The 16,610-nt window shown below is 41.6% G+C and overlaps 1 long non-coding RNA gene across 1 annotated transcript in view; it reads left to right on the top strand.

The window, feature by feature from the left end:
- Positions 1-271: 271 nt before the first annotated feature.
- LOC139761278 (uncharacterized) overlaps positions 272-16,610 on the top strand; it is a 62,625-nt gene continuing 46,286 nt past the window's right edge. Inside the window, exon 1 of the long non-coding RNA XR_011715488.1 lies at positions 272-1,351. This is a non-coding gene — a long non-coding RNA (uncharacterized lncRNA). The remainder of the gene's footprint in view (positions 1,352-16,610) is intronic.

The raw sequence follows: 16,610 nt of genomic DNA, 5'->3' as shown, positions 1-16,610 counted from the left end.
ATTCCCACTTTCTCAAGCTTCATTTGTGGCCCTGTGGATAGTTTTGCTTCCAAGTATAATGATCCCCGAGTAATTAGGACATAGAGCCTGCACAGTCTCCCTATTGTTAACCTTTTCCATTCAATATCACAATGGGTGTTGCTTTGAATTTGAGTGTGGACGTGCAATTATTTGCAACGCTGAAATATGTGATTCGAATCTGGAACCTTTGGTCGAGTCTGCTTCGACCCCTTGACGAGACGGAACGTATGGTATGGAGTCCGAGTGTAAACAAGAGAGAGGCAGACGTGCTCAGGGAGGACCTGCAGCTTAGTGCTTTAGATTTTCCTCAAGTGTGGGTCCAGCGTGGGGAAACTCCCGGGAAATATACAGGAAAATCGAGTGTGCAGAAGATACACCGTAGGAGGATGTGACTGCACTTTCAGAACGGAAATTCGTTGACATAGACCCAAGAGGCGGGTGTACACTTCACATCGGACAGGGAAGCGCCGGGAGTTTCAACCGTTCTTGAAGGCGTTAGTGAATCGACCACTCTTAATATTGGAGGTTCACTGGAGGGTCAGAATGTTGTGGAACACTTAACAACAGTTGGATATGAAGACATTGTAATAGGAGACCCTGAAAAAAATAGAAAAACATACAAATGTCTTTGTAGCACCCTGTGACAAGATTGCATCCGACTTTGCGTCTGATACACTGTGAGGACGTAGTGTGGGCAAAGTGTCATGCAGTGAACGGACAAGAGAAGGCAAGTGTTGTGGCGCTTATAAAGAAGTGATCCCAGACAGAATTTGGATTCCTGGAAATGTTGAACTTCCGCCAGTTTGTTTCAGTGTTTGTCATTAAGTGTATATGGCTTGACAGAGTCAGTAAGAAACATCACATTAAGGAGTGTGCTGAGAAAAATAAAGGAAGGGGAGCAAAAAGAAACCCTTAGTGTTGTGACTGTGGTCAGGCTCGAAATGCAGGGTCAGTGAAGGTTGATAAAAAACCTAAGTTGTTGCCTTAAGACAGAAGCAAAGATGACAATAAAGATGGTGACAGAATAAACATAGTTTGTTGATACAGAAGCGTCGGTGAAAAACGCTTGGCTTTCTGTGCTAAGCGGTCGTAGTGAACCACCTGTAGGAGCTGTATCGAAACCTGTCTCGAAACCAGAGTGGGGACTCCCTCTGGTGCAGTCATCGTGAGTCAACACCAGCCTAAGCAGTGGAACCAAACGCTTGGTCTCACACACCAAGTAGACTAGGTTAGCCACCGCCAGTACCATAACCGGAGCCTGGCGTCAAAGCACATCGTCATGGAGTGAAGAAGTCACAACAGAGGCCGCAGGACGTGTGCTACTGTTTTGGTAAGTCACCTGCTATTCATGAGGAGGAAGTGGAAAACATAGGAAGCGTATGGAAATGGTAGGCATATAATGGGCAGCAGAAATGTAAGGGTCCACTTGAAGAGGTTCCGATTGCGAGGATGATGTAACCTTTCAATTGAGTTCCTTACAGAGGTTTTGGATGATATCAGAAATATTAATCTTATGCAGGTGATTATGGGAACAGTACATCAGTAAGGAAGGTTGTAGGAAACCTTAGTATTTTTACAGTTTACGTCCCACATAGATTACGAAATTCGTTATATGCAGTCGATAGAGCTTTTTTTTCTAGAAGCGCTTTGATATACATCACTTGGCTCACAAATGAATATTAAGGGAGATGTTTTATCAATAAAGATCATTAAACAAAGATAAATTGCACCGATGCAAACGTACTCTACCGAAGACATTAGATTAATGTGTTCGTGTGTTTGTTTACCACCGCGCACGCGCGGGGGTGAGGGTCACGTGACTCGACGGTTACCCATTAACCAATCAGAGAACAATATCGTTTTGATTAGCCAATCATCGCTCGATATACTGCCTGAGTGGCTGGAAGCTCGAAATTTGAATCAGTTTGAGAATGGAGTAGTGTTGTGGTGCACGTTACTTAACGGAAACTGTAAAATTACTCGCAAAACTTGTTCCGATATTGAAGAACCCCGTTATCTCCCCGAAAACCCGCAACTTGGTCCTTCTGGTGCCTGCGCTTCCGACTTTAAGGTAATGCCTGTTAGATTTCTGTTAGGCTAACCAGGGGCAGAGCTCCCGATTATGAAAGGTCTAGGCACACCCGTGGGTCTGGGGGCAGCTCCCCTGGCTAGGAACACTCAAAGTTAGGTTAGGTTCATTAGATTAGGATGTATACCATAAAATTTCGGTTTAGCGATATGATTTTCCGATGGTATTTGATGTAAATTGGACGATTTTGCCTCGTTTCTACTGCAAATCACTTGTTTCTGCCCTCTTCACCCAAAGCCCCGAATTTCTAAGTAGTTTTCACCTAAGAATGTTTATGGCAAAGATGGGGAATATCACACAAACGAGAGATTTGCTGGAGAAATGAGGGTCAAAATCGTTCATATCTTATCATTAAAGCTCACCAAAAGAAAGAAAAAAAGATGTGGGGTGGGAACTGTAAAGTTACTCCTTGAAGTTGTGTCCTGAAATGTGGATAGTTTTCGTAACAGGATGACTGATATGCATTGCTATGTATTCGATGATATTTTTGACATGGTGGCAGTATCGGAAACGGGATCGGGGTGGTAAACCATTGCCTTTTAAGAACTATCAGAACTTCATTCAAAAGCAGATGCAGGTATGAGAAATTTGCCTATATTTCAGTAGAATTACCAGAGAAAATAGAAATCATAGGAGTCGGTTTATTTTTTCCGATTTTTTTTGTGTGTTTTGCACAACTCTGACCTTCATTTCTACCTTTAAAGATAACCCCCCTTATCCAGCGATAATGAGGATCGTACGAGGAACCGAGTTTTGGATGGTAGAAATCACAGAATAGTGACTTGCGGTAGAAATTAAGGTCAGAGTCGTTTAAATACATAAAAAAAAAGCGATGAAACTTTACTGTTTATTTCTTGGTCTTACATTGATGGTGGGGAATGTAGATGCTAGGCATGAAGAGCTTGGTTGCAGTGGTGTTAGGAACTGAAATTGTGTAATTTGGCATCATTTCCTTAGTGGCTATAGCGATACAAGATCGCTGGAGGATAAATTACATGCTCATTTTAGCGGTGAGAAGATTAATCAGTCCTCTTTCTCAAATATGTAGGTATGGAAGGATATAAGGTAGTACCCGTATTAGTGAGATATTGCGTTAGAATATTGAACTTCTAGGAGAGAAAGTGTGTGGTAGTTACGGTAGAATTGGACGATTTTATAAACCAAATGACTGGTTAGTACATTGAATATCAGCCACATGATGTTGATAGCTTTTTAAGTTTAGTCGGTCAGATAGGGGAAGCTGTCACTAGGAATGTTTTAGGGCACAGCGGCAGAATTGTGGAGAAATCTTACATTAAAGATTTTCAAGTTAACACTTGGAATGCCACTTTGACGAGGGCACACAAGGATTGGACAAAATCATGGAAGTCTGAGGAGGAGAATATTTTACAAGATCTACCAAAGGTGTGCGGCTTGGTCAGACGAGAGGGTAGGGAAAAGTGTTGGGAAGATTTCTTGAAAATAATTGCTGGAGCAAAGACTACGAAGGATATCTGGAATGAAGTTAATAGGGTTAGATGCTGATCAAAAGAGAGTGGCCAGTTTTTTGTCATTGCCACTGTGGGTTAGACAAGAATTAAGGAATTCTGACTCTGAAAGGAATTTACACATACGTGTATCATTAGAAGAGTCTATTCGTGTGCCGATATTATAGTTTTAACTGCAGTTAAGATTGGAAAGTCGACTGCAGGGCCTGGTATTATGTATGACTTGAACTGTTTAGAAGCATTACATACTCAATGGACCTTTGTTAACTTTATTCAGTATGAGCTTCAGAATGAGAAAATTGCCCAGAAAATGGAAGGAGACTAGTATTTTACCTGTGCCAGAGGGGAATTAGGGTTATAGACCTGTATCAACATCCTTATGACTGAAATGAGAGACGTGCTTGGATAGGTTATTGTACCTATTGGATGGTAAAATTTCCAGCAGCATACATGGTTTTATTTAGGAGTTTCTTGTCTAATCATATTGATGCTCGCACGGTTCCTTGTAAATCTCCGGGGTACAATTGATAAAGCAAACAGTCAGATGATGCTATATGAATTGGCAAACCTGGGTGTATATGGCAGGATGTTTGTGTGATATCCCATTATCTTGGTGAGATGCGCTAAGGTCTGGTGTCGGAAAACTCTGTAACTGCAAGTTTTGGACTAGGAACTCTTCAAGGAAGGGTCCAAAGTCCAATTTTATTTCATTTGTTGATAAAATTGCGAATGATGGGTATCCTAGCGTAGTCATGTCAATTTTGGTACTGGTGACATTACAATCACCTACGAAAAATAAAATGTACAAAGCTTGGACTTCTATGCATGAAGATGATATTAAGTACTTATTCAAGCCTCACAGGAACATTTCATTGACACTAGATGGGATGGACATTGAGGGAGCACATGCTTTATGCAATGTTAGATTACAGCACATGGGAGCTCTGTTGTGGTTGGGATGAGGTGTTGAGATACCTTTCCTCTGCATGGTGTATGTAAATATTGTTAGATCCTTAACTAATTATGCTGCACTATGCTTGTCGGTGTTGGGTAAAAGGAGAATTGTTAGAATTGAAATGATACAAAATGAAACAATGAAAGTTATATTGGGATGCCAAGGAAATTCAGTGCTCGACGCAATGAGAATGTGATTGAGTTTGCCAAGTATTCATGACACCACAGGAAGTTGATATGAAAAATGTAACATTTTTCGATATCTACATAGTACGAGAAAATATAAGAGGCATTTATTAAGAAATTGAAGGACCATGTATATGGTTATGTCCAAGGTTAGGTTGGTCAGTTATTATCTTGTGCAGGATGGCCGGAATTCTTGTCCACCCTGGGAAGAAGGGAGCGAATGTACTTATACCAGTAACTATGAGTAAGACCAGGCATGTTGCAGTGTATCCGAGAGCGTGGTACAGTCACATGGTTGATGATTTGGCAAAGAAAAATAGATACACATTATCTGTGATGGCTCGGTAGATAAAGAAGGAAGATGCAAGAGGTAGGATATTATCATGGGAGTTTAACATATGTGGAGAAAAATGAAAGTGCAATGAGTATTCGATTGTTTAATGGTATTTCCTCTACTCAGGCAGAGTTACAGGGAATTTATGCCACTATGCCAAGTCGAGGATTGATAGTATAGGAACTTAGGAGCGAAAAATAGATAATAGTACGAATCATTTTTATGGTGAGATTGTGTTGTGCAAATATTATCAAGAGATTTTTTATTCATTTTCACTGGATCTCTCCTCATCTTGGGATTAATTCAAATGAGACTGGGATATGTTAGTAAAAAGCACAACTGCTAAAGATGAAACCGACGTCCCATGTCACTTATGTATGAGGTAGAACATTGATCACGTGTGAACAAGAAATTAATAAATGTAGGATGAATTAATATACTGATAGTAATACTTTTAGACGCTGTGCAATAATGAGTGATAAAGCTAACATTGTTTATGGTAAAAATGGTACAAGGAATGATAGTGTCCAAATAAGACTTAGATTGAGGATACAGATACTATTGGCAATATGAAACTGTTTTTACCATAGAAAAAACAAGGTAAAAAGTGTGTGGGAGAAAAATGTATGTTTGGTGGAACCTCCGAGGAATCGGAATAATAGCTGAAGCAGAGAGTATGCTAGAAGCTGATGGATCGGTGAAATTATAAGATCAAGAGAAGGCTAATGATTCACAGATGAGTTCACGTGGTATGAAATCCCTAGAAAGGCTCGATGATAAAAGTCTTTTCAGAGTTTTGTAGAAGGCATGGAAGATGACACGTTGGTCAAGGTAGCACAGTAGAAGGTATGTCCAAGTTGACTTCGGAGTTTGGGTTAGGATTATTTTAGATGAAACTGAAGGCAAGACTGGGCATCGGGTACAGCGTAAGCACTCAGGATATCGTAGGTGTGAATAAAGACGTTAGTCTCGTTTGACGTTGTAAAGTGAAAAATTTTATAATGTGGTAGTCCATGCTTTTTTTTATTATCGGTGTATAACCTTCAACTAGCATCTGATCCATCTCAGATGCTAGGAGTAGATAGATAGACACAAGCAGACAAAAATGTCGATTAAGAAATACCAATAGAATATTTTGTTGCTCTGTCGTTGTAGCTTGTTCGGTGAACGGTTGATTATTTCGTCAGCGTTGCTGTAAACACTAGCCGGAAAAATAAACAGGGTGTTCATGATAATTCTAAGGTAGTGTAGTGTTTTTTTTTTTTTTTGGGGGGGGGGGGGGGAATACATTAACAGGGAACATATTCAAGTATTTTTTTTTTTTTACCGAAGATAGCACGTAAAATAGACACAAATACTTATTCTCAATGTGGTTCTTGGATAAGGTAGTAATTAGAAGCATGAATTCGCTCTATCAGTTTTGAATGTGATAGAACCACGTTGACTGCCACTACTTGTATCTTTGAAGGAATGGCATGAAAAGGCGGCTAATGAGCTTCTTAGATCCAATTGTTTAATCTGATTGAAAGCGATATTGTGCTCCAGTTCTAGTGCTAGGTACTCATATTATCGTTAGCCATCTATGTTTCATTTTCTTTTATGTATTGGACCGTTCATTTTCATTATATTCAAAGTAATAACTATATAGTATTTTAATGTTTCAACCTGTAAACCATGCATGAGAACCTCTTCCCAGAGCAGTGCTCCCTGACTCCTCTTTTCAAACATTAAGTTTTAAAGCATGGGATGCTTAAGAAATGAGGCAGTGGTATCATGGGGTGCTGAAGTAGTATGGGGATGGGGCGGGGCGAGGTTATGAAGTGATAGAACCATTGAAGGTATGGCTGTGGTGAAATTACTAGAGAATGTCGGAAGATAAAGGGGGATACAGATATAATGGGAGCTTGGTGTTGGCAACAGCTGGTGGTGAAGTTACAAGCGTAGTAAAGTAGGTTTTTTTTTTTTTTTTAGCATCTAAATGTTTTCGCTTTCCTTAGGGGTAGGGGAAGAAGAATACTACCCACGTGTCCTGTATATCGGAGAAAACTATTAAGGAGCGGTGGGGGAAGGTGGGTAGAAGTGGAAAATCTTCCTCTCCCGTGTTATCACTCTGAAATTAGGAAAAGAAAGAGTATATCGAGGACTTTTCGAAGGCTTAGTTCCCGCCTAAGTTATGGAAGTGTTTGTTAGAGTATAATGATTTTTGTCAGTTACCGATCTCATTGAGCATAAGCTGAAGTCTGAAGAGGTAGCCGATATCAACGTGTGTAAAACATTTGCTTCCCATAGGCACTGTACTTCCTGATTCTTCTTTAAATAAGTAGTTTTACTTCATTGTGCTGAATTTTGATAAGATAGTGTGGGATTACTAAGACTGTTGCTCTCCTGCTCCTCGGATCATGTCTGAGGATCGTTGCTCCTCAACTCATGTTTGCGGATCGCCGATTCCCAGCTCATATCTGAGGATGGCTGCTCCCCAGCTCAGGTCTGAGGATCGCTGTTCCCCAGCTCAGGTCAGAGGAGGGATTTGAATTATGCTTTGGTATGTCTATAGTTCCCCATGCCCCTACCTTCTTTCAAGGATTAGTTAGTGGGGCTTTGCACTATTCCTTCCTAGTCATATTCCTGAATTTATGTCTCTACATATGTCACCAAGTTCCAGGGTTTTAATTAATACTGCCAACAAGTCAATATCTGAAGTAAGTTAGTCATCTGGTCCTTTTTCCTTTATGAGTGTGGTATGAGAAGCCAGAAAACTTCTGTGGTTATAGTCCGTGAGCACCATTGTTGATGTGCCACATCTGTTGCTATATAATTGTAAAATTATCCATGTTAATCTTGAGGGAAAAGAAGGTAGATCTGTTTAGACGTGAAAGACCTTACCACCTGTACTGTTGAATCATTCAGTGAATGAGACGGTAAAAAGGCAGTATTGTAAAAGGCAAAAGAGGAAGGAGGAGCTGTCCTAGGTGCTACCTTCCATCTAGAAAGCTTGACTAATAAAAAAAAAGTCTGCTCAGCTTTTTGCTTGGAAACCAATGCACTGTGCCATGACGAATCTTTTCCATCTTTGATGTGCCACCCTGTTGATGTAACTGATGGAGGACCACAAAAGATCCTTCCATCTCTCAGATTCTCCAGTGATTGGAGCCTGTGTCCAGCCTTCCGCTAACACCCTTTTCCTTTTGAAAGGTGTGCATTAGACAAGATATGGATGGGATAGGCGATGTACCAGATATGCAGTTGTCTCCTGACTGTATCCTCATGTATTGTGTCATGGGAGGCTGCGAGTACTGGAAGTCATTGACATCTGATTCCGCACCCATACCATTTTGTCTAAGAGCCACCATGCCTGCAAATACCATGACCCTAGATGTGAAGGGATTGGGGAATGAGGTTCCTCCTCAACTTTTGTTGGCTCTCCTTGCTGACACTGTAGAAAGGTGGTGGTAAATGACCCCTGCATATCCATCTCTTGGCGTAGCTCCCAAACCAAATTGGTTTGGATCACCAAGGAGTTTCTGCCTGCTACTCTTGCACTGCAAGCTGCTGTTGTGGTGCCGCAATGAGTGTCTGTTGTTCTTCTTCAACCAATGAGATGAGCAGAAAATCTCTCATTAGGGTTTTTTCCTCCTAGCAGACGGATTCCAGAAACTCCAGTGTGCTGTGTTGTGGAAGCCACTACCGGCAACACTGGATTTCCTTGATACCATTCCAACAGACACCTCCCTAGCATGAGTGATAATGAGGCATACATGCATTTCTGGTCCTTCCATTGTAACATCAAATTTCTTTTCCTCCACTAATTTCCCCACGATGGTCTGTCTTTTCTTTTTTTTTCTTTTAGAAAGATCCTCTGAGGGTTTTTCTTGTCAATCTGGGAGTGGGCATTCGCTATAAACACGCGTTGCACACTTGGCATGATGTAGAGTTATACATATGACGAGCAGAATTTGTAGCTGTCCTTTATAAACTTTGCCATGATTTCCTGACTGCAGTCTGTGTGGAACTGGACAAGTATGATGGTAAATGTGGTTGAGAAGAGTCCATCATAATTCACTGAAAAGAGGGAAAGTAGATGTTGCTAACAAAAGAAATATGGAATGAGACATGTGTAATTGTGAATTGACCATGCTCACTCAGCCCCAGTAAACCGAACGGTCAGTCTAGGTAGTGAACACAACAAAAGGTGTGCATGATGGAAACAAAGAACAAATCCTGATGAACCCACATGATGAATCTGAACCCATGAAGTGGAAGGGATTGCACATGTATGGTCACTTGACTGCTAGAACCCCACAGTCTACATTTCCAGCAATGTAGCATACTACAAGAGCAGAAACAAGATTGACAGCACACAATGAACACGCGAAGCACCCACCAGGTATCAAACGTGATGGGAACTCTTGAGGAACGTTGTCTGATATAGCACCACCAAAGTGGTTGGAATCAGAACAGGTCCTGTCCCCAAGGGTTGCGCAACTGACTGAGGTAGCCCGAATTGTTTGTCCCCATTTTCACAACAGCCCGGGAGCCCTAAGATACAAACAGACAATGGGAAACCAGTAGGGATCGCCAGCTAGCCATTGCAACTAAGTGAAACAAAATTGTTGCAGTACTGATCCCCTTGGTATGGCCAAAAAACAGGCAGTTGGAGCTGTACACCTGGAACTGCATTGATGAGCCAAGGTGGCTCGAGTTAGTCATCCCAATTTTCATGCCTTGATTTAAGATAATAGGCAAATGTTTGGATGAGGCAGAATTCCCAATGAACACCCTGGAGCCCTATGATGTGATAGAAAATGGGAACCCCCACAGGAATTGCCAGCTATCCAAAACAATCAGGCGAATTGAAACTAAGGCAGTACCTATCTCCATGGCTTGGCCAAAAGCAGGCAGCCAGAGCTCTCAAATCAGCAGTGAAACAATGCCGCTGAAAAGAGCAACTGACACAAAACCCAGACCAGTTGGATCCCCCACCTTCAGCCCATAAGGACATGCCTGAGAGGAGGACTGAACGTGAGGGAAAACTCTTAAAAGGAAAGGAGAGAGAGAGAGAGAGAGAGAGCTAAACAGCAAGGGCGTGAAAAATTGAGACATGTAAGTGTGCTGAGAGGGGCAGCTGGTGGGGATGCAGGGTTGGAGTAATTGTAATGTAATTGAAATGTAATTAATTACAGAAATGTAATTGTAATTGAAAAATTTAATTAATTTTGATTTTAATTGTCACCAAGTAATTGTAATTTAATTGTAATTATGAAAGGGGAGGAAGGTGTTACTGGTAACCTTGTAAATGCAAAGCTGGGCAAGCGGTACTTTTAAAGTACCTGCAGTAGTGGTACTGGTCCTAAAAGATAATGGATGGAGCGGTAGCGGTATTTTTTATTATTAACCGTTTGACTCTACCCTATTAATCCCTCGACCCTACCCAAACAAGAATATCATGTCCGATGATAACAAAAACAAAGCATTATATGAACACGAGAATCCTACAGAGGTGAATAATGCTATTGATTTGTCCCGAGAGAGCAAAGGAGTAAGAAAATCATGCCAGTGGAGATTGCTGTCTTAAAGGAGCTTGTGGTTGTCCTCAAGCCTTTTCATGAGGCTATGGAAGTTGTGGAGGAGCAGAAGGTGACCATATCTGCTATTGGACCCGTGATTCAGGATCTTAAACACTCACCAGAGAATCTAATACATAATCGTAACACCCAATTACAGTAATGTGAACAACTGGCTAAATTCCTGTTGAACTCTGTGAAGAAAAGGTTGGATCCATACATGGAGATGATAGATGATCAAGTAGTGGCTTTTTTTGTTATCACAGGTTCAAATTAGACTGGTTTCTATTACAAGAACAGAATAGCCAGGTGCTGGTATATGTTAGGGAAATGCTTGAAGAATTGGAGGTAGTTCAAGAGGGGTCAGCATCAACCTTGTGTAAAGAAAGTAACTAGGATGATTTAGCATAAGGGTTACCTTAAATCAAAGACCCAGAGTTTTCTCTTTCATAGCAAAATGTTCCCTGAAATTTCAAAATCAACAGGATCAGAGGGAAGCACAGTGTCAGTGAGTCTTTTGTTCAAGTGATCCAATGCTGTACTGGAAAGAAGTGTCACAAACTTTGCATCCACTGAAGAACCTTACAAGTGAGGTGACTGGGAGTACTGCTAAATCTGCTCCATCACAGCGAGTTTTCAGCATTGCTGGAAATTTTTTCACTGCTAACAGAGCTCAACTTGGCATCACCTCTTTCTGTTGAGTGCTATTGATAATGTGCAATAGTGAATTGTTTTGAAAACTACCAGCTTTTTAGTACTAATAACACCTGTATCTTCTGCTGAAATGAAATCTTTATTTTTTGTTTTCAAAACAGTTTAAGACACTTATTTGTAAATAGAAGATGACTTTACAATGTAAAACTAGTTTTTTCATTATTTTTTCCTCCAAATTTGGGAAATTGTAATTTTGATTTTAATTATGATTGATTTTTTGAGGTAATTGTAAAGTTATTGCTATTCCCAAATGCATTTGTAGATATAATTGTAATTTAGAAAAATGGAAATAATTTGTAATTGTAATTTGATTCTTAAAGTGTAATTGTTCCAACCCTGGTGGGATGTCTAATTACTATCTTTTGGAGGCAAGGGTGAAGATTTGCAGAGATTTTAGAAAAAGAGGAGACAGTATCAGAGAGACTAGGGTGGTGAGAGTAAGTGAGCTTGGAAAGGAGACTTGTCAAGAAATACCAGGAGAGATTTAGTATAGAATGTCAAAAGAAAAGAGCAAATGAAGTGAGGGGAGAGGGTAAGGAATAGGAGGTATTTATGAAAGCAATGATGGCATGTGCAGATGTGTGTGGCATGCGAAAGGTAGTAGGTGGGCATGTACTTATTCATGCTTGCTTGCCTTCACCCATTCCTGGCACTACCCAGTCCCACAGGAAACAGCATCGCTACTGACTGCTTCAGCGAGGTAGCACCTGGTACACAGACAAAAAAGGGCACATTCACTTAAACACAGTCTCTAGCTGTCATGTGTAATGCACCGAGACCACAGCTTCCTATCCACATCCAGGCCCCACAGACCTTTCCATGGTTTACCCCAGACATTTCACATGTCCTAGTTCAGTCCATTGTTAGCACGTTGACCCTGGTATACCACATGGTTCCAATTCACACTATTCCTTGCATGCCGCTCACCCTCCTGGATGTTCAGGCCCTGATCACTCAAAATCTTTTTCACTCCATCCTTCCATCTCCAATTTGGTCTCCTGCTTCTTGTTCCCTCCACCTCTGACACATATATCCTCTTTGTCAATCTTTCCTCACTCATTCTCTCCATGTGACCAAACCATTTCAATACACCCTCTTCTGCTCTTTCAACCACACTCTTTTTATTACCACACAACTCTCTTACCCTTTCATTACTTACTCGATCAAACCACCTCACACCACAAACCATCCTCAAACATCTCATTTCCAACACATCCACCCTCCTTTGCACAACTCTATCTATAGCCAATGCTTCCTTCAAACATACCCATTTTTGCTTTCCGAGATAATGTTCTCGCCTTCCACACATTTTTCAATGCTCCCAGAACTTTCGCCCCTTCCTCCACCCTGTGACTCACTTCTGCTTCCATGGTTCCATCCGCTGCCAAATCCACTCCTAGATATCTAAAACACTTCACTTCCTCCAATTTTTCTCCATTCAAACTTGCCTCCTAATTGACTTGTCCCTCAACCCTACTGTACCTAATAATCTTGCTCTTACTCACATTTACTATCAGCTTTCTTCTTTCACACGCTTTACCAAACTCAGTCACCAGCTTCTGCAGTTTCTCACCCGAATCAGCCACCAGCGCTATATCATCAGCGAACAACAGCTTACTCGCTTCCCAAGCTCTCTCATCCACAACAGACTGCATACTTGTCCCTCTCTCCAAACCTCTTGGATTCACCTCCCTAGCAACCCCATCCATAAACAAATTAAACAACCATGGAGATATCATGCAACCCTGCCGCAAACCGACATTCACTGAGAACCAGTCAGTTTCCTCTCTTCCTACTCGTACACATGCCTTACACCCTCGATAAGAATTTTTCATTGCTTCTAACAACTTGCCTTCCACACCATATATTCTTAATACCTTCCACAGAGCATCTCTATCAACACTATCATATGCCTTCTTCAGATCCATAAATACTACATACAAATCCATTTGCTTTTCTAAGTATTTCTCACATACATTCTTCAAAGCAAACACCTGATCCACACATCCTCTAACACTTCTGAAACCACACTGCTCTTCCCCATCTGATGCTCTGTACATGCCTTCACCCTCTCAATCAATACCCTTCCATATAATTTCCCAGGAATACTCAACAAACTTATACCTCTGTAATTTGAACACTCACCTTTATCCCCTTTGCCTTTGTACAATGGCACTATGCATGCACTCTGCCAATCCTCTGGCACCTCACCATGAGTCATACATACAGTGAATATCCTTACCAACCAGTCAACAACACAGTCACCCCCTTTCTTAATAAATTCACTGCAATACCATCCAAACCCCGCTGCCTTGCCAGCTTTCATCTTCCCCAAAGCTTTTACAACCTCTTCTCTGTTTACCAAATCATTCTCCCTAACCCTCTCATTTTGCACACCACCTCGACCAAAACACTCTGTACCTGCCACTCTATCATCAAACACATTCAACAAACCTTCAAAATACTCACTCCATCTCCTTCACATCACCACTTCTTGTTATCACCTCCTCATCAGCCCCCTTCACCGATGTTCCCATTCGTTCTCTTGTCTTACGCACTTTATTTACCTCCTTCCAAAACATCTTTTTATTCTCCCTAAAATTTAACGATACTATCTCACCCCAATTCTCATTTGCCCTCTTTTTCACCTCTTGCACCTTTCTCTTGAACTCCTGTCTCTTTCTTTCATACATCTCCCAGTCATTTGCACTATTCCCTGCAAAACTCGTCCAAATGCCTCTATCTTCTCTTTCTCTGATAATTTTACTTCTTCTTCCCACCACTCACTACCCTTTCTAATCTACCCACCTCCCACGCTTCTCATGCCACAAGCATCTTTTGCGCAGGCCATCGCTGCTTCTCTAAATACATCCCATTCCTCCTCCACTCCCCTTACGTCCTTTACTCTCACCTTTTTCCATTCTGCACTCAGTTTCTCCTGGTACTTCTCACACAAATCTCCTTCCCAAGCTCACTTACTCTCACCACTCTCTTCACCCCAGCATTCTCTCTTCTTTTCTGAAAACCTCTACAAATCTTCACCTTAGCCTCCACAAGATAATGATCAGACTTCCCTTTAGTTGCACCTCTCAGCACATTAACATCCATAAGTCTCTCTTTCATGTGCCTGTCAATTAAAACATGATCCAATAATGCTCTCGGGACATCACTCCCACTTACATACATATACTTATGTATATCTCTCTTTTTAAACAAGGTATTCCCAATCACTAGTCCTTTTTCAGCACACAAATCTACAAGCTCTTCACCATTTCCATTTACAACACTGAACACCCCATGTACACCAAGTATTCTCTCAACTGCCACATTACTCACCTTTGCATTCAAATCACCCATCACTATAACCCGGTCTCGTGCATCAAAACTACTAACACACTCAGTTGCTCCCAAAACACTTGCCTCTCATGATCTTTCTTCTCATGCCCAGGTGCATATGCACCAATAATCACCCATCTCTCTCCATCCACTTTCAGTTTTACCCATATCAATCTAGAGTTTACTTTCTTACACTCTATCACATACTTCCACCACTCCTGTTTCAGGAGTAGTGCTACTCCTTCCCTTGCTCTTGTCCTCTCACCAACCCCTGACTTTACTCCCAAAACATCCAGGTTCCTTTCCTCAAACATACTACCTATCTCTCCTTTTTTCTCATCTTGGTTACATCCACACACATTTGGACATCCCAATCTGAGCCTTCGAGGAGGATGAGCACTCCCTGCAGTACTCCTTCTGTTTTCCCTTTTTTTTTTTTTTTTTTTTTTTTTTTTTTTTTTTCTTCTTCCTGTCTCCCGCGTTTGCGAGGTAACGCAAGGAAACAGACGAAAGAAATGGCCCAACCCACCCCCATACACATGCCTTGATTCAATCCACTGACAGCACGTCAACCCTGGTATACCACATCGCTCCAATTCACTCTATTCTTTGCCCTCCTTTCACCTCCTGCATGTTCAGGCCCCGATCACACAAAATCTTTTTCACTCCATCTTTCCACCTCCAATTTGGTCTCCCTCTTCTCCTTGTTCCCTCCACCTCCGACACATATATCCTCTTGGTCAATCTTTCCTCACTCATTCTCTCCATGTGACCAAACCATTTCAAAACACCCTCTTCTGCTCTCTCAACCACGCTCTTTTTATTTCCACACATCTCTCTTACCCTTACGTTACTTACTCGATCAAACCACCTCACACCACACATTGTCCTCAAACATCTCATTTCCAGCACATCCATCCTCCTGCGCACAGCTCTATCCATAGTCCACGCCTCGCAACCATACGACATTGTTGGAACCACTATTCCTTCAAACATACCCATTTTTGCTTTCCGAGATAATGTTCTCGACTTCCACACATTCTTCAAGGCTCCCAGAATTTTTGCCCCCTCCCCCACCCTGTGATCCACTTCCGCTTCCATGGTTCCATCCGCTGCCAGATCCACTCCCAGATATCTAAAACACTTCACTTCCTCCAGTTTTTCTCCATTCAAACTCACCTCCCAATTGACTTGACCCTCAACCCTACTGTACCTAATAACCTTGCTCTTATTCACATTTACTCTTAACTTTCTTCTTTCACACACTTTACCAAACTCAGTCACCAGCTTCTGCAGTTTCTCACATGAATCAGCCACCAGCGCTGTATCATCAGCGAATAACAACTGACTCACTTCCCAAGCTCTCTCATCCCCAACAGACTTCATACTTGCCCCTCTTTCCAAAACTCTTGCATTCACCTCCCTAACAACCCCATCCGTAAACAAATTAAACAACCATGGAGACATCACACACCCCTGCCGCAAACCTACATTCACTGAGAACCAATTACTTTCCTCTCTTCCTACACGTACACATGCCTTACATCCTCAATAAAAACTTTTCACTGCTTCTAACAACTTGCCTCCCACACCATATATTCTTAATACCTTCCACAGAGCATCTCTATCAACTCTATTTTATGCCTTCTCCAGATCCCCTTTTAGAAAGTTAGAATACAAGGAGGGGAGGGTTACTAGCTCCCGCTCCTGTCCCCTTTAGTCGCCTTCTACGACACGTGAGGAATGCATGGGAAGTATTCTTTCTCCCCTATCCCCAGGGATATATATATATGTATTTTTTTTTTTTCTTTATCGCTGTCTCCCGCATTTGCGAAGTAGCGGAAAGAAACAGACGAAAGAAATGACCCAACCCACCCCCATACACATGTATATACATACGTCCACACACGCAAATATACATACCTACA

This window comes from Panulirus ornatus, chromosome 3 (genome assembly GCF_036320965.1).
Source record: "Panulirus ornatus isolate Po-2019 chromosome 3, ASM3632096v1, whole genome shotgun sequence".
NCBI classification, from domain to species: Eukaryota; Metazoa; Arthropoda; class Malacostraca; order Decapoda; family Palinuridae; genus Panulirus; species Panulirus ornatus.
This window is presented reverse-complemented; position numbering and strand designations above follow the sequence as displayed.